The following is a 20,226-nucleotide window of genomic DNA, read 5'->3' on the forward strand; positions in this document are numbered from 1 at the left end:
AACCTGGCAGGAAATGATGCTCCTGAGCAAGATCACTGCTTAGGAGCGCCCAGGCCACTTAAGGATGCGGACTACAAGCCCTCATCTGTGTTTGGCAACCCCATCGGCTGCCGTTTCCCCTTCCCCCTTCACAAGGATGCACTGGCTTATAAAGGGGGGCAGGAGCTGGCAGGGAGAGTTGGCAGGTTGGCTGTTGCAGGAGAACCCCATTACAGGCCAGCCACGAATTTAGTGGGATTGGGTCTCAGCAAATAATGTGGCACGGAATCCCAAATGGCAGGGAGTTTGTGTTCTGAACTTCCCTGTTTCTGAATTCTAATTCTTCTCCTTCTGTCATGTTTTTTTTTTAAACAGAATGTAAGAAATTAATCAATGAATGCATTTGTCAATGGCTGGGGATGAGGTGAGTCCTGACAGGAAAACAAAAATCCCCTTGTAGCACTAAAAGGACGCTCCGGATCATCACTCAGCAGATTTTTTAAAAAACATGCTTCGGGACATGAAAATAACCAGGGATGAAAACAGAGGGACCATTGGTGATATTTCAGCTGGAATTGGGAGGCTGCGGCTGACTAAACTGCCTGCCTCCTTCCCATTTGTGCTGACAAAGACTCGGGACAGAGAACTGCTAATCAGGAGACCTGCATGGGGAGAGAGGCGTGTTATTTAATTAGCTTTACAATGCATTGACTTGGAGGCACGTGGTGGTTCTAATAGAAGGAGATAAATGTCCTTTTAGCTGGGCTAATTGTGAGGAAAGAGCAGAGTCTTTGTGCAGGCTCAGCATGGGGTCTGTGATCTTTCTAAGCCTAAGGGGCTGCCCCTGCTTATAATTTTAGATGGATCTATTCAGGACAGCTCCATGGTGTAAAAAGCCAAACAAAAGTCGCATTGTTGGGCGGCCAGGATCGCCGTCCAAGAAAACCAGCCCGAGAAACCCAAACACGTGTAGAGGCAAAGGCTGCTGTGCCGTCAGTTCACTGGGAAAGCAGGTCTGCCAAGAGGAGGCCGTTGGAAGAGACAGAGTTTCCAAGGCAGAAAGGCAGCAGGGTCGAAAGCAGAGCCAATGCTTCATAAACACAACAAGCAAGAGCAACCATATCGTCTATACCTGACTGGTGTCTGCAGTTCCAAACCCAGAAAGGGATACGGAAGCAGACTTCCATGCAGTCGTTGCTTTTGATGGGCTGGGCCTGGGTGAAAGCATTTTTGTTCATTTTAATGGTGTGTATCTGGAACTCTGGAAAGGCAGAACAGAGGGATGGAGTTCAGTGGTAGAATATCACCAGCTTTGCATGCAGGAGGTCCCAGGTTCAATCCCTGGCATTTCCAGGTAGGGTTAGGAAAGACTCCTGCTGGAAACTCAGGAGAGCTGTTGCCAATCACAGAAGACAATACTGATCTAGATGGACCGATGGCCTGACTGAGTATCAGGCAGCTTCCGATGTCAACCTCTGACAGCAAGTCCTGGTCTTTAGCGCTGATCATGGAGATGGTGATGCTTTTGTCTGAAATAAGCATAAATCCAAACATAAAGGGAATCTGGGGATATATGACCCCAAAGCATGATAAATGCCAAGAACAGCAAGATGTAGGTATCCATTAAGTGAGGGCCCTGGCTCACTGATGTTTTTTTTCAGAAACTTCTGGCACCTGGGTGTGATTAGGGGATGGAGCTGGCAAGGGAATGGGTAAGTGGGACTCTGTTTCTGACTGGCAAAGAACTTAGCATGGCTGATGGCCTCACCATTTTGCAGTGGCATCCCCGGCAGTGAAGATTCACTCCAGATCACACACTGTAAAATGACACTGGTCACCAATGGTGTGCAGCTCATAAAGATTGGAGGTTTGGGGGCAGCCTGCACATATTTAAGAATTCATCCATGTGCAGTAAACCTACCAAGCTAAGGGAACTTAGTGCACATGTGAACTAAAAATTGAGAGGATGGTGCAATCTGGCACACTTTTTAAAATTTTGCTTTACCACAAAAATTCTAGTAATGCACCAACAGGTCAGAAATACCCCCAACCTCAAGGCCCTCTAGGCCAGAAAAAGAATGGCAGGTTGGCAACCCTACAAGATGCACACCTCTGAGGGATTTTTTCCCCTAAGCCAGTGTTTCTACAACTTTTTGAATGCACCCGCTGCAAAACTCATTTACCTCCTGTCTCCCTCCCCATCCCCAGTCCAAAATCATCTACTTGTTCTGCAAGTGACCATGCAGACATCCTTCTGCACACTCTATATATGCAGTTTGCCATAACATGTGAGGATATGTAGACTAGGGCATTAATCTGAAACTGGCCCTAACACCCAGGTCACTGCTGGACTTTGGGGTCATTACACTGAGTAGAAGGATAGCACAGGGTAGCTTTGACCATCTTCTAAGACAACAAATGGGGAAATACATTTAGAACAAAATAGCAGCTTTGAATTTCAGCTCTTCTCAAGAATTCACAGATGGCAGATAATCAGAAATTCCATGTCCATTCAGAAGACAGTGGGGTAGGCAGCAGGAGAGAGCCATTGTCTTCACATCCTGCTTGTGAACTTCCCTGGAAGCATCTGATTTGCCACAGTTAGAAACTGTGGGATGGAGGACTAGAGGTGGATCTTTGGTCTGGTCCAGCAGAGCTGTTCATAAGTTCTTATAATTCCATGCTTCCAACCCAGTTCTCTCAGGTGAGGGTTGTTTAGCCTCTTCCATAGAGGAAGCAATCATGGCTGCTCTACTGAACCTTAGCTGGCATTGAGGCCCCCTTCTCTTTATGGTGAACGTCAATCTCTACCCACCCACTAGACGTTCTGCCACACATTTTGAAAACTTGCAGGGTATAGATACTGTACCCTTATATACCATTATTTATTTATGATCAAAGTACCATGGCCCAAAGGAAGGGTATCAAACCTTTTGTTTGTGTGCAGCATCTGCTTGTGCAACGTCAATTTGTCCATGCAGCAGTGTCTGTTTTGCAAGATTTTTATGCCATTTTGACCAGAGCTCTGCCTTCTGCAGTCCATTTCCTCATTCTTCCTTGTAAAGGAAGGCCCAGCTCCACACACATATTTAGCAGCTCCTGCTGGATCATTCTCAACACCGGGAATCCCTTTGGAGGATTCCACATACCTGTTCTGTTTCCTACTTTAATATGTTTTCATTCTGGAGTTCAGTGTAAGTAGTGGAGGACGAGTCGAATTTTTTCTCAAAAGCAGGAGAAAACCTCAAGCGCTTTTCTCTGGTTGCCACCCACACAGCATCTCCCCCTCCCCACAAGCAAAGTAAGGAATTAGTGATAACATGCTGGGTCAATTAATTCAACACTGAATTACTACATCATAAGGCTGACAGGGTTAGTCATAATGGAATCTCCCTCCAACCAAAGCCAAGAACCATCGCAAGACTAGTTATTTGGCGTAGGGAACTGCTGAAGCTTAGAGCTCCAAGTTTCGCCCTTTTATTTACCTCCTTAAGCACCTTGTGCAGTAGAGCAGGGCTGGGGGACCTTTCTTCAGCTGAGGGCTGCATGCTGGTGGTAGGTGGGACCAAAGCCAGCAGTGGTTGGAGCCAGAGCCAAAGGTGGGCAGGGGCACCCTTTCTCTCTCTCTTTTTAGTACCCCCACTCCTCTTCCTCCTCCTCCTCCTCCTCCTCCTCCTCCTCCTCCTCCTCCTCCCCTCTATCCAGCAAGCTGTCTGGTAATAGCCAGATCACAAATCTGAATAACTACTGAGTGTTCACAAGTCCTCTTTAGGAATCATTCAGATCCAGACTGAGATGGAATTGGGACAGTTGTCTTGGGCCCACGTGCTCATCTATTTTATAATGTAATCATGGATTTGATGGTAGTGGTGATGGTGGCAGACATGATGAAGTGGTTGACTGAACCACTGCTTGGATGTCCCAAAAAGGGCAAGGGGTGGGGAAGCAGAGGGGTCCGATTGCCATTAGCTGAGTTTCTCTGAACTTAGGAAGGGGCTGAAGCTGAACATTCAAAAGGGCTGATGAAAGGAGGGGTGGAGGAGGCCAAGGCCCCAGAAAGGAGGGAGAATCCTGAAAAGGTAGAAGGCCAAGGGAAGGGGTAGAGAGCAGGAGATCTAGGAAAGAAGAGAGTGAGTCAGATAAATGAGAGGGAGAGGAGGAGATCAGAGAGAGTGGAATGAAAAGTGGAAGAGAGGATGAGCAAAGGGAAGGGCTTCACATGACCAGGAACTGTGTGGGTAAGGAAGGGTGACATTCACATACTGATCTGATATGTCTAGGCACATGCTCTGTTTGAAGACTTTTAGTATGTTGATGCAGCCAGCTGCCTTGCTTCTAACCTTTAAACATGCAAGGCTCCTTCCATAGGGCTTGGAATCCCAACTACTTCATCCAAAATGAAAGTAAGGACAACCAGGGAGCTTAAACCTAAGAGCTGGCATTGTCTTTATTACATTTATTCATTCATTTATTTATTACATTTATATCCCACCTTTTTTCTTCTTTAAGGAACCCAAGGTGGCGTACATAATCCTCCTTCTCTCTATTTTATCCTCGCAACAACAACCCTGTGAGGTAGGTTGGGCTGAGAGTCTGTGACTGCCTCAAAGTCACCCAGTGAGCTTCCACGGCCAAGTGGGGACTAGAATCCAGATCTCCCAGCTCCCAGTCCAGCACTTCAGCCACTACACCACACTGGCTCTCTCACCACACTGTAGACCCATCTAAGTCATCACCAGCTTAAGGCTTATACAGAGGCAATCTAACTCTCTGATTACCAGCTGCTCGGGACAACTAACTGGGAAAGACCATCTTCATTGTGTCCTGCTTGTGAGCTTCCTGAAGGCATCTGCCTGGCCATTATTTGTGTACGTTTTATCCCACTCACCCTCCAAGTAGCTCAGGGTACAATGCATGCTCACTCCCCATTTTGTCCTCACAACAACCCTGTGAAGGAGGTTCAGCTGAAGAGTGAACCTTGCAACGGATCAGGGATTTGAACACAGCTCTCCCAATCTTGGTCCAGCACTCTCTCTAATTTTACCCAGTGGCTCTCAATATTATTCCTATTATGGTGCTGGACTAGGTGAACATTTTGTCTGATCCTGATCATGCAAGGCAATTCTTTTGTTCTTTGTTTTTGCTCAGCTTGTAGAAGAACATTTGATTCTAAAGCTCACTTGCTTGGTGTGCCCCCTTGTCCTGTGTTTCTCATTCTGTGGGGCAGACCAAGCAATTCTCTGGTTTCTTTTCAGAAGCGTTTGCATGTAACTTCACATTCCAGGAAAGGTATCCCTCCAGGGGACCCTCATGGCAGCCGCTTACTTTTTCCTTTCATTGCCTTTGTAGTGGATCCACACCCAGTAGCTAGCCACCACCCAGCATTTTCCCCTGCCATTTTTTTTCCCAGCAGTAACCAAGTTCTGCTAAATCCTTTCATGTCTATACAGTCCCCCTGAGAATGGCACTCTGGTTCATCTTGATTTTTAATCAGAAATACAGTTTATATTCAATGAGGCATCCTAAGGAGAGGCCTGACTTTGGACTTCTAATTAAGATGAAATCTGGGGTAATTAGAATGGACCAGAAATCTCTCTCTACAGGAGGGGAGAGTGTCCGGCACAGCTGCTTTTGATCTGAGGGTGGAGTTGGGGATAAGCTAGGGATGGCAGAGAATTCCACCACGGATTTCAGGGAGGCCGAATGCACTGGCATTCGGCCCCCCGAAATCCGTGGCGGAACGGCCTGCCCCCCACCCGCCCCTGCGGATTCCCCCCGCGATGTAAATATTTACGTAGGCTAGAACGGCGAAAAATAAAGGAACGCAAATAGCACCCACTACGCTATTTGTGTTCCCCTTTTTTTGCCGTAATAGCCTACATAAATACGTAGGCTAGAACGGCGAAAAATAGGGAATGCAAATGGTGGCCGCCATAGCTGCCACCATTTGCGTACGCTGGTTTTTTTGGGGGGGGGGTTAGCCGTGATAGGCTACATAAATACTTACATAGCCTATCACGGCAGCCTGGCTGGACGCAAATGGCGGCCGCTATGGCGGCTGCCATTTGCATCCGCACCAGCCCGTCCGCGGCCGGAAATCCAACTGCGGACGGCCCTGGCCGGCTGCTCTGCAGAGCTGTCGCGGAGCGGAGCCGGCCAGGCAGGATTCCGGGGGGGAGGACCGGATTGCTTCCCCTCCCATTGAGGATTCCAGGGGGAGGAACGGAGCACCTCCCCCCCCACCGCGAATCAATCCGTGAAAAGGTAAGTGAGTTTCGTACATCCCTAGGATAAGCCAAAGCAGAGGAAGAGGAGGAGAAAGGTGAAGGCAAAGGTGACCTATGGCTAGCAAGAGGAGGGTCTCCTAGTTGTTTAGACAAATGAGCAGATCTCAACCAGAAGCTTTTATATAGGGCCCAGAGGGTATCAGCAGATCATTTCTCCCCTACTGGTATCAAGAAGCAATGACCAGGTACATTTGCTAGCGTACCTGGTCATCCTGCAGTAGTGGCCAGTATAATTATAACCCAGCTGCCGCCTCTGCCAGTTAGTGACTGAGGATGGTTGGGATCCCCCCAGATCTAGGGATGTGAGAACTCAACCCTATCTGGGTTCTCCAGACTCCTGCCCAGCCCCTGCCCCCACTCGCCGGTTCTTGGACTGCGCTCGAGCCCCTCCCACTCTCAGTGAGCAGCCCGCACTCACCCTAGCGGCCTCATTGAGCTCCACAGTCGCTATTTCTACAAAAAATAAAACGGTGATCACAAAAATGTGCATATATTCCCATGTGTGAAATGCGCATTTTTGCAAAGGCACACAGTGTGTGTTTGAAAATGTGCATTTTTGTAAAATATGCATTTTCAAGCATGCACAAATATACACGTTTGCAAAATGTGCATTTTTGCATATGCGAATATGTGCATTCGCAAAAAATGCATTTTCACGTGTGCACAAATTTCTGCATTTTTGCGATCGCCATTTTATTTCTCAGAAAATGGCAACCATGAAGCTTAACAAGGCTGCTGGGGTGAGTGCAGGCCATGTGCTGAGTGCGGGCAAGGGGCAAGCAGGGGCAGGGGCTCGGCGAGCGGGGCTCTGGGGTGCTGGCAGGAGCAGGTCCACCGGATTCCCTGGCTGAATCAGGGATGGCCCATGCCATCCCTACCCAGTTCACATGGTGCATCCACTGCTGTGCCAAATCCACACTTCAGCCTGTGGTTATGCTACTGGTTTGTGTTGATGCAGGCTGCTATGGGGATAATGTGCAAAACTGGCCCTGGCTGTGTCCCTACTTCTTGGATGCTGTTTGGGGAAGATGGTCCGATGCTTAGAGTCATCTCTCTTCCTCTCCTCCTTGGTTGAGGCTCAGGGAAGGTGGCCAGGTATTGCAGTATGGGCTACTGCTAGCCTTTTGCTTCTGAAGGCATTCTGGGTGGATGCTCCCCACTTTGGCAATTCCTTTCTTTAAAAGTCCACACCTGGGTATCTTCTGAAAGCAAGGTTTTTATGTGCACACTGTGGTGCCTGCCCTGAGAACTGGTTGATTGATGCTTTATTAAGGCAAGTGCTGTCCACAGTAGGTTAGTATCTCTGTTGTTATTGCAAAATAGCTCTTAGGTCGGGCAAGGCTTGAGCTAACAGAATCATCATCAGTGGGTTCCTTCCTTGTCATCTGGCTATTCACTGAGATTCTCAGCTTCAGTTCAAAGAATCCAGCCTCTGATTCTGCAAGCTTTGAGACTGGATTAAGGAAGCAGCATAAACACAAATAGCCTGAAACGCTGAAAGTTTCCTCCTCCAAAATTTCGGAGGAGGAAACTTTCCTCTCATTCCCTTTGGGATTCTTGCCTCTACACTGTCTGCAGCATGTAAAACATATGCTGGGGGCGGGGGTGGGGGCGGGAGGGGTTGCTTAGCGGGATGCATTTTTAATGCCAGTTTCCCATTGACATGCAAGATGTTTCCCTTAAAAGGAAAACACTCTGTGCAGAGGTGGAGGATCCTGGGGGCTCTGTTAGACCTGTAGAACTTCAGTTTACTTTTTAAGTGTGATCATGGACAACTTCTGGGATCTGTGTGATAGCTACTGAAAAGCTTACTTCAGGCTTCCCCTAACCATTTGAGGAACAATAGTTTTCATGTAGGCTATCATGATCACCACTCCACTGCCATTCAGTAACCCAAGGATGAAAAGGGGTGGGGGTGCTGTATTTAATACACGGTCAATTGCTATACGTTCCAGGTGTTCCAAGTCCCCACAGTATGGCTGTAGACTGAGCCCCTCGGTACACAGGAAGCTGCCTTCAGACCATTGGCCCATCAAGCTCAGTATCATCTACAATCCTATGCCCACTTTCCTGGGTGTTGTCCCCATTGAATTCAATGGGATTTACTTTAGAGCAGACATGTGTAGATTGCACTGTTAATCTCCATAACTATGCATCTGACTAAAATAGTAATTTAAAGCAGGGGTGGTGATCCAGTGGGCCTCTAGATGTGGTTGGCCTACATCATCCCTAGTCACCATGGCCAATGGTCAGTGAGAAGGAGAGTTGGAGTCCATCAACATTTGGAGTGCCACAGGTGACAGGTTCCCCACCCCTGCCCTGAAACAATAGTTCTGAATGCAAACCTACTTCCTCTATTTTAAGATGGCAAATGAATATATTGTGGCTAGTACCAGTAATAAGCATTCCATCATATGTGAGAGGAAAGAGGAATACTTCTTCTAAAATGGCGCTTGCCATGTGCAGTTCTTAAAACAACAGGGCTAAGGAAATGCTTTCAGCTCAAGGGCCATATTGCCTTGTGGCTAAACTTCCAGGGGCTATATGCCAAAGGTGGATGCCCCCCTCACAAAAATTGGGTGGGGCATCTGCAAAAGGTAGGTGGAGTCAAAGATAAAGTCGGTGTGGCCACCCCACTCTCTCTCATAAATACTCATACATCCAGTCTCATAAATAATACACACCAATTCATTCATTCATTCATTCATTCATTCACACACACACACACACACACACACACACACACATACACACACACAAAGATGTCCCACCTCTGCAATTAGGTGTAAAAAAAAAAAAGCTTCCCGTTGAAGCCAATGGGAGGCGTTTCCTGCTTCAATTGTCCAGTGTGTGCCTATTTTCAGCAAGTGAATATAGGGAAGAGAGGGTTAAACCTTCCTTCCCCTGCTGTGACCCACAAATCACCCCATGCACTACAAGTATACTTTTTTAAAAGCCTTTCATTGGCTCCAATGGGAGGCTTTTCCTAAACTGATTTGCTGTGTGGAGGGACAATTTTTTTAGCAAGAAGCCACAGCATGTGGGGAAGGGTTAACCCTTACCTCCCTGGCTGCCCCGCCCCCCTTCCACCCCAGTGCTGCACTTAGGATTGAAAAAACTTTCCATTGGCTCCAGTGAGAAGCTTTTCCCATGCCTTGTGGCTTTGTGGGGAGGCAGGGTGATTTTAGGACACAGCATGCAAGGAGGGTAGTGTTAACTTTTCCTTCTCCAAATCACTCCCTGGGATGCAATTAGGCTATCATTGCTATGCAGAGGAGAGGAAGCCCTGTGGGCCGCATCCGTCCTATGCACTGGAGGTTCCCCTCCCCTGGTGTGTGTGTGCATGTGTGCGTGTGTGCGTGTGCATGTATGTCATGTTTTTAACCACTCATCTGGTTGCCATAGGGCCTATGGCAGGTGTACAAATCCTGAGGGCTGAATGCCGTTTCAGAGAAGCTGTCACATTCCAGTGGAGGGCAGCAGGCACATAGCCAGCCTAAAGGTTCAAGAAAAAGTACAGGTGGGATGAGTTCGTCTGGTTGCAGACCTTTTAAAGACAAATTTGTGAACTGTTTTTTATTTGTTTGTAAAAAATGGGGGGCAGAGAACATTTAGGGGGCGGGCCTCCCCCAGCCCCTCCCCCCACCTATGGACCCAGTGGGCAGGGCTGAATGTGAAAGGGGGGGAATACCAAACATACCAGCATATTTTATCTTAAAGCTGTTACTGCCAGTATCTAAGTCTTAAGAGAGGTATTTCAACCTTTCAGAATGGGGGGGGGCTAGAGGAAGGGAAGTGGCCCTCTCCGGGCAACCTGAGAGGGCCAAATTGGGACCCCAGTCCTGAGGGTCTGCTCAGGCCTGTAGCCAAAGGTGGGCTGGGGGGGGGTGCCCTTTTTAATTTTCTTACCCCACACTATTTTTTTTTTACAAGCAAATAATTTTTTTTAAAAGGTTACAATTTTGTCTTTGAAAGGCCTGCAAAGCAGATGAACTCCCCACCCCCTTTTGGACCCCCCCCCCCAACTTTGAGGCTAGCTACAGGCCTGGTTCTGGACCCCTGGCCTATGGCATAGACAAGGAGGAATTTCACCCAGGCAAGGCGAGTAAGCAGGTTGGCAAAGGAGGGAGCCCCTTGTGAGTAAAATGTAGGCAACTGTTTGTTTGTTTGTTTGCTAGTTACTTTTGAGAGCTGATTTCAATGTCTGATTTCAATGTCTTGCCCAGTTATGTGAGGGTGATTTTTCAGTTGAATAATACTTTAGGGTTTTTTTTACTCAGTTAAACTAATTGATTGATCAATTGAAGGTTGCAGCCCTACTTATACATTTTCTCTCTCTCTCTGCCTTTGTGTGCATGTGAGTGTGTGTGCGCATGCATTAGGGACAGGTTGCAACTTTTCTGTTTTTGTTTTACTGGCCCTGCTCCTGCAACCCACCATGCCAAAATTTAGCAGGTGAAGCTTTTCTGGCATGTAGGGAAGGGGTCGAAAAAGCTTCACCTGCAAAGTATCTGCTTGTCAGGCTGTTTTTAAAGCCACATGAGAGGATCCAGTTAAAAAAAAAAAAAAAAGATGGCAGCCATAGTGTGCGTTCATCTCAGGTGCACTGGCTGTCAGCCAAACAATGGGGGGGTGTCATTTTGCCAACAAAACAAAACAAAACCCCAAACATAGGGAGAGTTTCCTTCAGCTTTCCAGTCACTGTAAGCTGAGAGAAATGTGGAATTTCACCTCCTCATCATTGATCTTTGCTCCTTCCTGCCATTCTGAGTTTTCTCCACTTTCCCCCTTTGCGCTCGCCGTCTGTGCTTGCTGGCGATGACTTCCGTGGGAACCTTCTTCAGGGGGGTGATGTTGACAGCAGCCTGGGCTGACTGCTCAGCTGTTCAGCAGGCGGGGTCCCGAGGCCTCGGCTTTGTGTTCCCGTTCCAGGCATTTGTGGTTTTGCTGTGGGAGGAAGAGGCTCGTCCTGAATTGCACGGCTTACTGAAGACTGCAGAAAACCAAGGAACAGTCAGGTCCATTTTCACACTCCTGGGACCACAGATGCATTTGAACGGCATTGTTGTTACAGCATAAAGGCTGCAGGTGGCTACGTAAATGGGACCCCACCTCCTTTCCTCATCCATATCCATTGCATAAGACCATTTCCCATTGTGAGTTTCTCCCTCTCTTTCTCCATGTTTGTGCGAAAGTGCTCATCCATGGCTCTGGAAGTTACACCATTCCGATGCAATGTATAAAAGAAAAGATTATTGGCTTGTGAAACATTGCATCATGTCTCCCGTTCAGAGCCTGTGGCACAATGAGTCGTTCCCAAAGGCAGCTGCTTCTTTTACACTTTTTACACTGTAAAACTTTTACACAATTTCAAAATTATACTGGTTTTAAAACTGGGAAGGAATCTTATACGTGCATGTTTAGAATTGTCAACTGATTGGTGTAGGGTGGGGGATTGCTCCTGAGGCTTCAATGGCAGCTTGATTTGCAGGGGGGGGGGAAAGCAGCTGAAGGTTTTCATGGTCCCTGGAGATAGGCCTGAGCAGCAATCCACAGTGATCTGCCAATGTGTGTAGAAAACACAGGAACAGAAGCCCCATGATATCCTGATGAGCAAACTAGCTCAAAGTGGGCTAGATGAAACAACGATCCGGTGGATCCACAGTAGGCTACAGAATCGGCCTCAAAGAGTGCTTATCAATGGGACCTTCTCAAACTGGGGAGAGGTAACGAGTGGGGTACCTCAGGGCTCAGTCCTGGGCCCAGTGCTCTTCAACATTTTTATTAATGACTTGGAGGAGGAGATGCAGGGAATGCTGATCGAATTTGCAGATGACACAAAATTGGGTGATAGCTAACACTTTGGAAGACAGAAACAAAATTCAAAGTGATCTTGATAGGTTGGAGCGCTAGGCAGAAGACAGCAGAATGAAATTTAATAGGGATAAATGCCAAGTTCTGCACCTAGGAAAAAGAAACCAAATGCACAGTTGCCAGATGGGGGATACGTGGCTCAACAACACTACAAGTGAGAAGGATCTTGGAATTGTTGTTGATCACAAGCTGAAGATGAGCCAACAGTGTGATGTGGCTGCAAAAAAGGCAAATGCTCTTTTGGGCTGCATTAATAGAAGCATCGCTTCCAAATCCCGGGGAGTACTAGTTCCCCTCTACTGAGCACTGGTTAGGCCTCATCTGGAGTACTGTGTTCAGTTCTGGGCACCACATTTTAAGAAGGATGCAGACAAACTGGAGGGGGTTCAGAGGAGGGCAACGAAGATGATCAGGGGACTGGAAACAAAGCCCTATGAAGAGAGATTGAAAGAACTGGGCATGTTTAGCCTTGAGAAGAGAAGACTGAGGGGAGATATGACAGTGCTATTCAAGTACTTGAAAGGCTGTCACAGAGAGGAAGGCCAGGATCTCTTCTTGATCATCCCAGAGTGCAGGACACAGAATCATGGGCTCAAGTGACAGGAAGCCAGATTCCGGCTGAACATCAGGAAAAACTTCCTGACTGTTAGAGCAACACAACAATGGAACCAATGACCTAGGGAGGTGGTGGGCTCCCCCACACTGGAGGCATTCAAGACGAGGCTGGACAGCCACCTGTCAGGGATGCTCTGACTTGGATTCCTGCATTGAGCAGGGGGTTGGACTTGATGGCCTTGTAGGCCCCTTCCAACCCTACTATTCTATGATTCTAAGCTGGCAAAAGAAGAAGAAGGCAATCCTACACAAATCCCTTCCTTTACAACAGGCGGGGGTGGGCATTTTGTGGCCCATTGGATGTCATTGGGCTGCAACCCTAGTCATCCCTCACCATTGGCTATGCTGACTAGGGCTGATGGGCGCTGTAGGCCAAAACATCTGGAGGGCCACAAATTGCCCACCCCTGTTCTAGAATGATTCATCTTGTGATGGGCTCACAATGTATATTCTTCTATAATAACGTTCCACACATATTTGAGTCTGTCTTCCCCTGAACTGCTTTTCTGGTGTTGAGGGGAATGTTGAGGGGTAAGGGAATGCAGTATACTGTGTTTGGGGGCAAACTGTAGTCTTTCAGTTGAGAAATAGAAACCCCTCCCCCACCCCCAGCCTATGCCTCATCCTCCTGCAGGGAGCCATCTGTGCTTTTGTGATATAAGTAATGGTTAGACCAATTCCCACCCTCATATCAGACCTATTTGCATGCCTAGCAACCAACATACCTCATAGTAAGGCAAGGGGCAGCAAATATGGCCATGCTGATGAAGCCTGTTCACACAGTCAGCTGCCAGCTATTAAGTGTACAGTGATCCAGTGTAGAGACAGTGAGTGATATGCACACATGGGCGAACCAGCCTCTGTCCATAAGAAAAGGGGTTCTTGGCTCTTGGCAATTCAGTGGATGACAAGAGCAGATCAGAGAATAAATTTATTATAAGGCTCAGGTTTATTATGTGTATTAAAACATCCTAGGGGGGAAAAATAGATGTATGGAGTTGTCATCTTCCTAGCTACCAAGAAATGTTTTAATATTGAACGTTTTATGTTGTGTGGTACTGGTATGTTCAATATTTGGTTGCTTTTGTTTTGTTTTCTTTTAAAAGAAAAACAATATTTACTTACTTTTGTCTTTGTTTCAGAGCTTCTGCCCCATTATTTATTTATTATTCCATTTGTATCCTGCCATTTTAATAACTGCTGAGACGTAGAGGTTCACTCAATGGTGGTGGGTGGTTATGAAAGTTGGATTCAAGTCCCAAGAAGATCTGTTACATAGCAGTGTCCCTCACAGCCTGGTGCCCTCCAGATGTGTTAGACTATGACCTCCATCGTCCATACTGACTGGGAATGATGGGAGATGTAGTTCAAAGTAGTTGTAAGGCACCAGGTTGAGGCAGGATATTCTAGAGGGTCAGAAGGTAAGTTATATAGGTGTGTGTGTGTGTATGTGTGTGTGTGTGAGAGAGAGAGAGAGAGAGAGAGAGAGAGAGAGAGAGAGACTTTTTTCTCCGTCTCTCATAATACTAGAACCCTGGGGTCATCCCATGAAGCTGATTGGTGGGAGATTCAGAACAGATAAAAGGAAGTACCTCTTCACACAGCGCATAGTTAAACTATGGAATTTGCTACCACAGGGTGTAGTGATAGCCACCAATTTGGATGGCTTTAAAAGGGGATTGGACACATTCCTGGAGGAGAAGGCTATCAGTGGCTACTAGTCTTGATGGCTATGTGCTACCTCCAGTACCAAATGCAGTATGCCTATGTAGACCAGTTGCTGGAGTGGGCGGGTGCTGTTGCGCTCATGTCCTGCTCGTGGGTTTCCTGTGGGCAGCTGATTGTTGCCCACGAGATGGACCCTTGTTCTGATCCACTGTGACTCTTCTTATGTTCTTATGGAAAAGCCCAGCATTTGAGCTGACTTCAGATGGCTCATTCACATGGGCACTACATCACTTGATGCCACAGTCAATAAGAGATGAACACTCCTGTGTGAACCAGACTGTAAGAAATTCTTTGCAATCTTTCTGTGCATAACAAAGACTGTTACGTTTTCTCAGTGAACCACAAAAGCAGGTTGCTGCTGACGTTTATGCTTCTTTTTTCTTTTCTTTTCTTTCCTTTTCTGTTTTTTAAATGATGCCGGTAAATGGACCTCTGTGAGTCATACACTCCTATCTGTGTGCTGCCGTTTGTGGTCTGGTGTTTTTGCTATCAAAGTAGCAATAAAATATATTATGTGCAAACCAAGACCTTTTCCCCCAACTTCAGTTATGTTCAGAAGGTGCTGGTGTGATACAGATCACACCTGTTTTGTGACACTGAGCATCCAAGCCAGCCTCATGAATGATGAAGGATCCTTGGTTTTGCACAGAAGACTGTGTACTCCAGGTGAAAACAGTGTGGCGGGGGTGGGGCTGAGGGGTGAGGACCAAGTAGCAGTCTGTGATTCTGGATTTTTTAAAAATAAGTCTCATTGATTTGGGTTGCAACTTCATACATTCTAATGTCTCTGTAGATCAGCCTTCTCTAATGTTGTGCCCTCCAGATGTTTTAGACTATAGCATCCAGCAGCCCTAGTCAGCATGGCCAATGGCCAGGGATGATGGGAGCTACAGTCCAAAGCATCTCAAGGACACCATCTTGGGGGAAAGGATGCTGCAGATGATGCCCGCTGTGAATATCTTCAGGTCTTCTCTCAACAGTGTTGCCCTACACCTACATACACTTTTTGTTGCTGTTACTAAAATATTCTCTGTGCGAAAAAAATGCAAATGCAAGATAATGAGACCATGCAAACAGAAAAGAATGTGCATGCACATCCACAAAAGCCAAGCTGATTTTGTCTGCTTGCCACCTTGAGTTCTCTTTCAGGGAAATAGGTGAGATATAAGCTTTTAAAATGAAATGTCAAAATATTAGTAATAAACGTAACCTCTTTTGTCTTCAACACTCTATCCCTCCCCTCCTGAGCCCTGAAAAGAAAGGGAGAGAGGAAAATGGGTGGGCGGGTCTTGTGTATGAGTGAAACACAATTACGCGTAATAATAATCATACAGCTCTGGTTGCTGCATCTCAAAAATGATATGATCAGAGCAGCAGAGTCGGGGGAGAGATGCAGGGATGGTTTTACTATATATGTGTGTGGGGGGGGGAGGGTGCCCCATGAACCCCCGCAGCCCCCCCCATTACAGTGTCACACTGATTCCCTTAGGGTGCACTCTTATGCATGTTTAGACAGAGAAAAGTCCTACAACTCCCAGCATTCCCCAGCAGCATGGCTGGCTGGGGAATGCTGGGAGTTGTACGATGTTTTTCTGTCTAAACATGCATAGGATTGTGCCCTTAGCCTCTAATTGCTTTAGTGTATTTGTAGTGCACACCACTGTGTTACTGACACTGTTGCTTGCTTGCTTCTGTCTATCTCTTCCTCCAGCAGCCTGGCAGCGGCTTCTTTTGATAAACTGCATGTGTGCTGATCACACATTTACAACTTGTTCCCCTAGCATACGCAGTGATTGGGAAAGGCATTCCAGGAGGGAACCTTGGGGGACAATCGCCTTGAAGGTGCCAGCAAACATGTATAGGCGCTCTCTGCCTGTGAGGAAGGAGGGTCCCATCCCATCCTATTTGGCTGATGAGATGGGCATTGTTGTAGACACCTTCAGATGTTGTTTCTGCCTGCTCCTTTGCCCTTGAACTATTTCTCTGATCTAAATTGTGGCACCCACCCATGAAGCTGCTATTAGTCCAGGGGAGGAGGGAGATATAGGTTTTAAAACAAATAAATCAGGAGATCTGATCACAAATCTCCTGCATCAGCATTCCTTGAACTAGCAACCTCCAGATGTGTGGGCCCATCATCCCTAGCCAACATCTCCAATTGTCTACAATGATAGTATGGGAGTTACAGTCCCACATCTGGAGGGCACCAACTTGGGAAAGGCTGTCTTCTACATAAGATCCTGCTACATCATATGTTGTTTGGCTGTGAATGGGTGTTAAATGTTCTACAGCATGGGGAACTGGAAGCTTACCTGAAAGTGTGAGCTAAAAGGTTACGGGTTCAAACATCATCTCAGCCACAAATTAGGTGGCCTTGAAAAGCACTGTTCTCTGCCTTAGCACCCTCACCCCTGCCAAATGGTGGTTTGGGCGGCGGGGGGAGGGGATGATACAGGGCTTTGTAAGTTCCACTTTGAAAGTCATTATTATGGGAAACCCACTCTAAAAGGGGAAGGAGAAACACTAGATGGTTCTGCCCCTCCCCATTTCTCACAACAAGCCTGTGAGGTAGGTTAGACTGGAGAGGTCACTCAGTAAGCTTCATAGCTGAATTGCAATTTGAACCCAGGTCTCCCCGATCCTATTCAAACACTCTTACCCAGCCTTCCCATCCTGGTGCCCTCCAGATGTTTTGCACTACAGCTCCCATGATTCCTGACCATTGGATTTGCTGGCTGGGGCTGACGGGAGTTGAAGTCCAAAGCATCTAGAGGGCACCAAGTTGGGGAAGGCTGCTCTAACCACTATTCCAGACTAGCTTTCTCAGGCACAACCTGCATTTTCTTTCCTGTTCTCTATTGCTTAGGGTTCAGGCCTGCCCAAACCCTCTTTTCCTGCCTGAAGTGAAGGATAAGTTAGTGCCCCCTCCCATTCCATGTATAGAAGCAGACCAGACTGAGCAGTTGAATCATACTTCTACACTAACCATTTGCCACACCTGAGGGCAGCAGGCTAGTTTAGGAGGTGTGGACCAGTCCATGTGGCACACACAACTCTGTTGGCCACCATCCCATTGTCACTCACCACCTCTGAGCATGCATCTGCTGCCCGAAGCAGCGGCCTCACTCTGCCTGATGGTAGGGCCGTCCCTGTTGGGGTGAAATCCCAACTCCCTCCCATATGCTGAGGAAGACGCATGTGCAGGATCACACTTTAATAACTGACTTCTTGTTCGGTTCTCACAGTCAAATGCATACCCTTTGAAATCACACTCAGTCCATAGGAATGTTTTACAATGCACAGAAATAATGTATGTGCAAAGAGCTTTGAACATTCTATGTATGAGTTGTTGCTACTGAAAATAATAACAGCTAGAATGAGAATCATCCTTCTAACGTTGCTGACTCCCCTTCATTGCAAATCAGATCATGAAAAATAACGTTAAGGGTGCAATCTCACATAGATCTGGTACATTTTTAACCGCCCTTTAGTGCCCACAATTACAGTGATAAAAAATTGTTTTTTTGTTCTCAGTTCACACTTATGGGTGATTTTTTTAAAGACACACACACAATATTTAGCACAGTTGTTCTTACATTTATTTTTTTAATGAGCTCATATTATCCCATTTTGTCCTTACAACAGCCTTGTGGGGTAGGGTGGGCAGAGACGGCATGATCTGAGGGCACATGATGCGTCCACGTCACTGAAGCTAAGCATGTCTGGATCTGATCAGTGCCTGGATGGGTGGCCATCTGGGAAACCCAAGTTTGTTGACTTGAGTTCCATGATATAAGAAAGGTGGGATTTAAATGAACTAAATAAATAGTGAATTGTGAAAGCCACCCAGTAAGTTTGGGGTCTGAACACAATTTGTCTGAGTTCAGCATGGAAGTCTGTCTACGACACTAGGGGTGTTGAATCTCATCCTGAATTTCATTTTGGAAAAGCTTTGGGGGCTGCATGCATGCCAGTGGTGGCCCAGACAAAATACTAGGCATGATGAAAAATACCAGCATATTTTAGCTTAAAGCTCAGACTGCCGGTAACTAAGCCTTAGGAGAGGCTCTTCTAGAATGGGGAAAAAAATGCATAAAAGCCGGGAAACCACCAAACGATTGGTGGTTAGGGGAAAGAGTGTCAGGACATCAGAAGGGTGTGTGGCCATCTGGGGAACCTCTGAGGGCCAGATGAGGACCCCAAGTGGGCCAGATTTGGGAACATAAGAACCTAACAAGAGCCCTGATGCTGGATCAGACCAAGGGTCCATCTAGTCCAGCAGCATTCTGTTCACAGAGTGGCCAACCAGCTGTCGACCGGGAGCGCACAAGCAGGACATGAGTGCAACAGCCAGTGGTGAGTGGAGCCAGGGCTCACCAGGATGCAGCACTGGCACTTTGCTTATTAGCAGGGATGTTGACACCATCTGCCACCCCCCACCCCTCAAAATTCTCTCTTCCCTCTGAGCTTAGCTGCAATTCTCAAAGTAGCTGGGAGAAAATGGATTTTCCCAGTGACAACAAAATGTTCCCTGTTGTAATGCAAAGTACATTGGGGCGGGCGGTTTGGCATTGAAAGAGCAATTAAGATCCACTAGCTTTACAAAAGACCTGTTCCTGGTGGAGATAAAACTGCTAGAACTGGTTTGTTGATCTGGATCCACCCAGCTGCCTGAATTTTTGGACTCCCCTGGGGGCATGTCTGTGGCGACTGTCATGATGAGCGCCTGCACGTCGACATTTACCACTACACCACTGGCAACATCACTCTCCAAGTACTGCATTTGGCCCCCAGGACTGAGGTTCTGCATCCCGTACTACACAATGGGCCAGTTCGCACGACGTGACAGTCCGACCTGGATTATTTGGTGCGTGTGGCTGCCATTTTGCATACCCAACCACTGTTTGGGGGTTCTCCTGTCATGTGAACCTGGCAAGCATGGGTTATGCCAAGGTTAAACAACCCTGGCAAAGCCCTAGAATCATGGGTTACGTAAGCGTTGTTTAACCAACGCATAACCCACATTTGCTGGGGTCACAGGACAACAGTTGGGGGCTGGATATGCAAAGTGCCACCTGCAGGTGCTGCAGCTCATCTTGGGTAAAATAACCCATGACAGCCCTGTGGTGTCGTCCTAACCAGGTCGGTATGGGCTGTGTGCACTTTTATACTATGAAAATAAGGAAGCTAGGCATGAGAGTTTGGTTTAATTAACAATTGTGAGAGCTTGTTTATATGCAAGCATATTGCATATATGCATATTGACTCCATGGTCTAGCTGACCTACAGAGGAGGCTGGGACCTTATTTTACTCCTTATGGGGGCGGGGGATAAGTCATACTAGGGTCCATAATTAATACCAAAGGGTGATCAGTACGCCCCTTATCTAGTGCACAATCATGATTAAGGGGTGGGAATTTCCTCATCATCATCCATCACTCTTTCAGTGTATGCTTGCTTGCAGATGGAACCAGGGTGGGGCTTACTTCGGATTAACTACTGCGGTGTTAAAAAAGGAAAAGAAAAACAAGGCATGGATTTTTGTAGGCAGCGCAGGTGGGGCTTCCTCTAAAAGGGACCCGGGGAAGATTCGATGCGGCGCCCTCTTTCCCCAGGCGCTGACCCAGGGAAAGGCAACGGGTCCCCCTGGGCTTTCTGAAGCAGGTCGCTTGGGCGGAGGAAGGCACGTCCCACCCCCGTCCGCTGTCACTGAGCAGAGGCTGGCCCGCGATCTCCCTCCTCC

General features: G+C 47.3%; 1 protein-coding gene across 1 annotated transcript in view; it reads left to right on the plus strand.

Moving 5' to 3' along the window:
- The first annotated feature begins 20,190 nt into the window (after nucleotides 1–20,190).
- ETS1 (ETS proto-oncogene 1, transcription factor) overlaps nucleotides 20,191–20,226 on the plus strand; it is an 84,831-nt gene continuing 84,795 nt past the window's right edge. The window contains exon 1 of the mRNA XM_084803703.1: nucleotides 20,191–20,226. This exon is cut by the window's right edge and continues 498 nt beyond it. The gene's annotated coding sequence lies outside the window, so the exon portion shown is untranslated.

Source organism: Heloderma suspectum, chromosome 6, assembly GCF_057233095.1.
Source record: "Heloderma suspectum isolate Gila_16-S chromosome 6, 16-S_ref, whole genome shotgun sequence".
NCBI lineage: Eukaryota > Metazoa > Chordata > Lepidosauria > Squamata > Helodermatidae > Heloderma > Heloderma suspectum.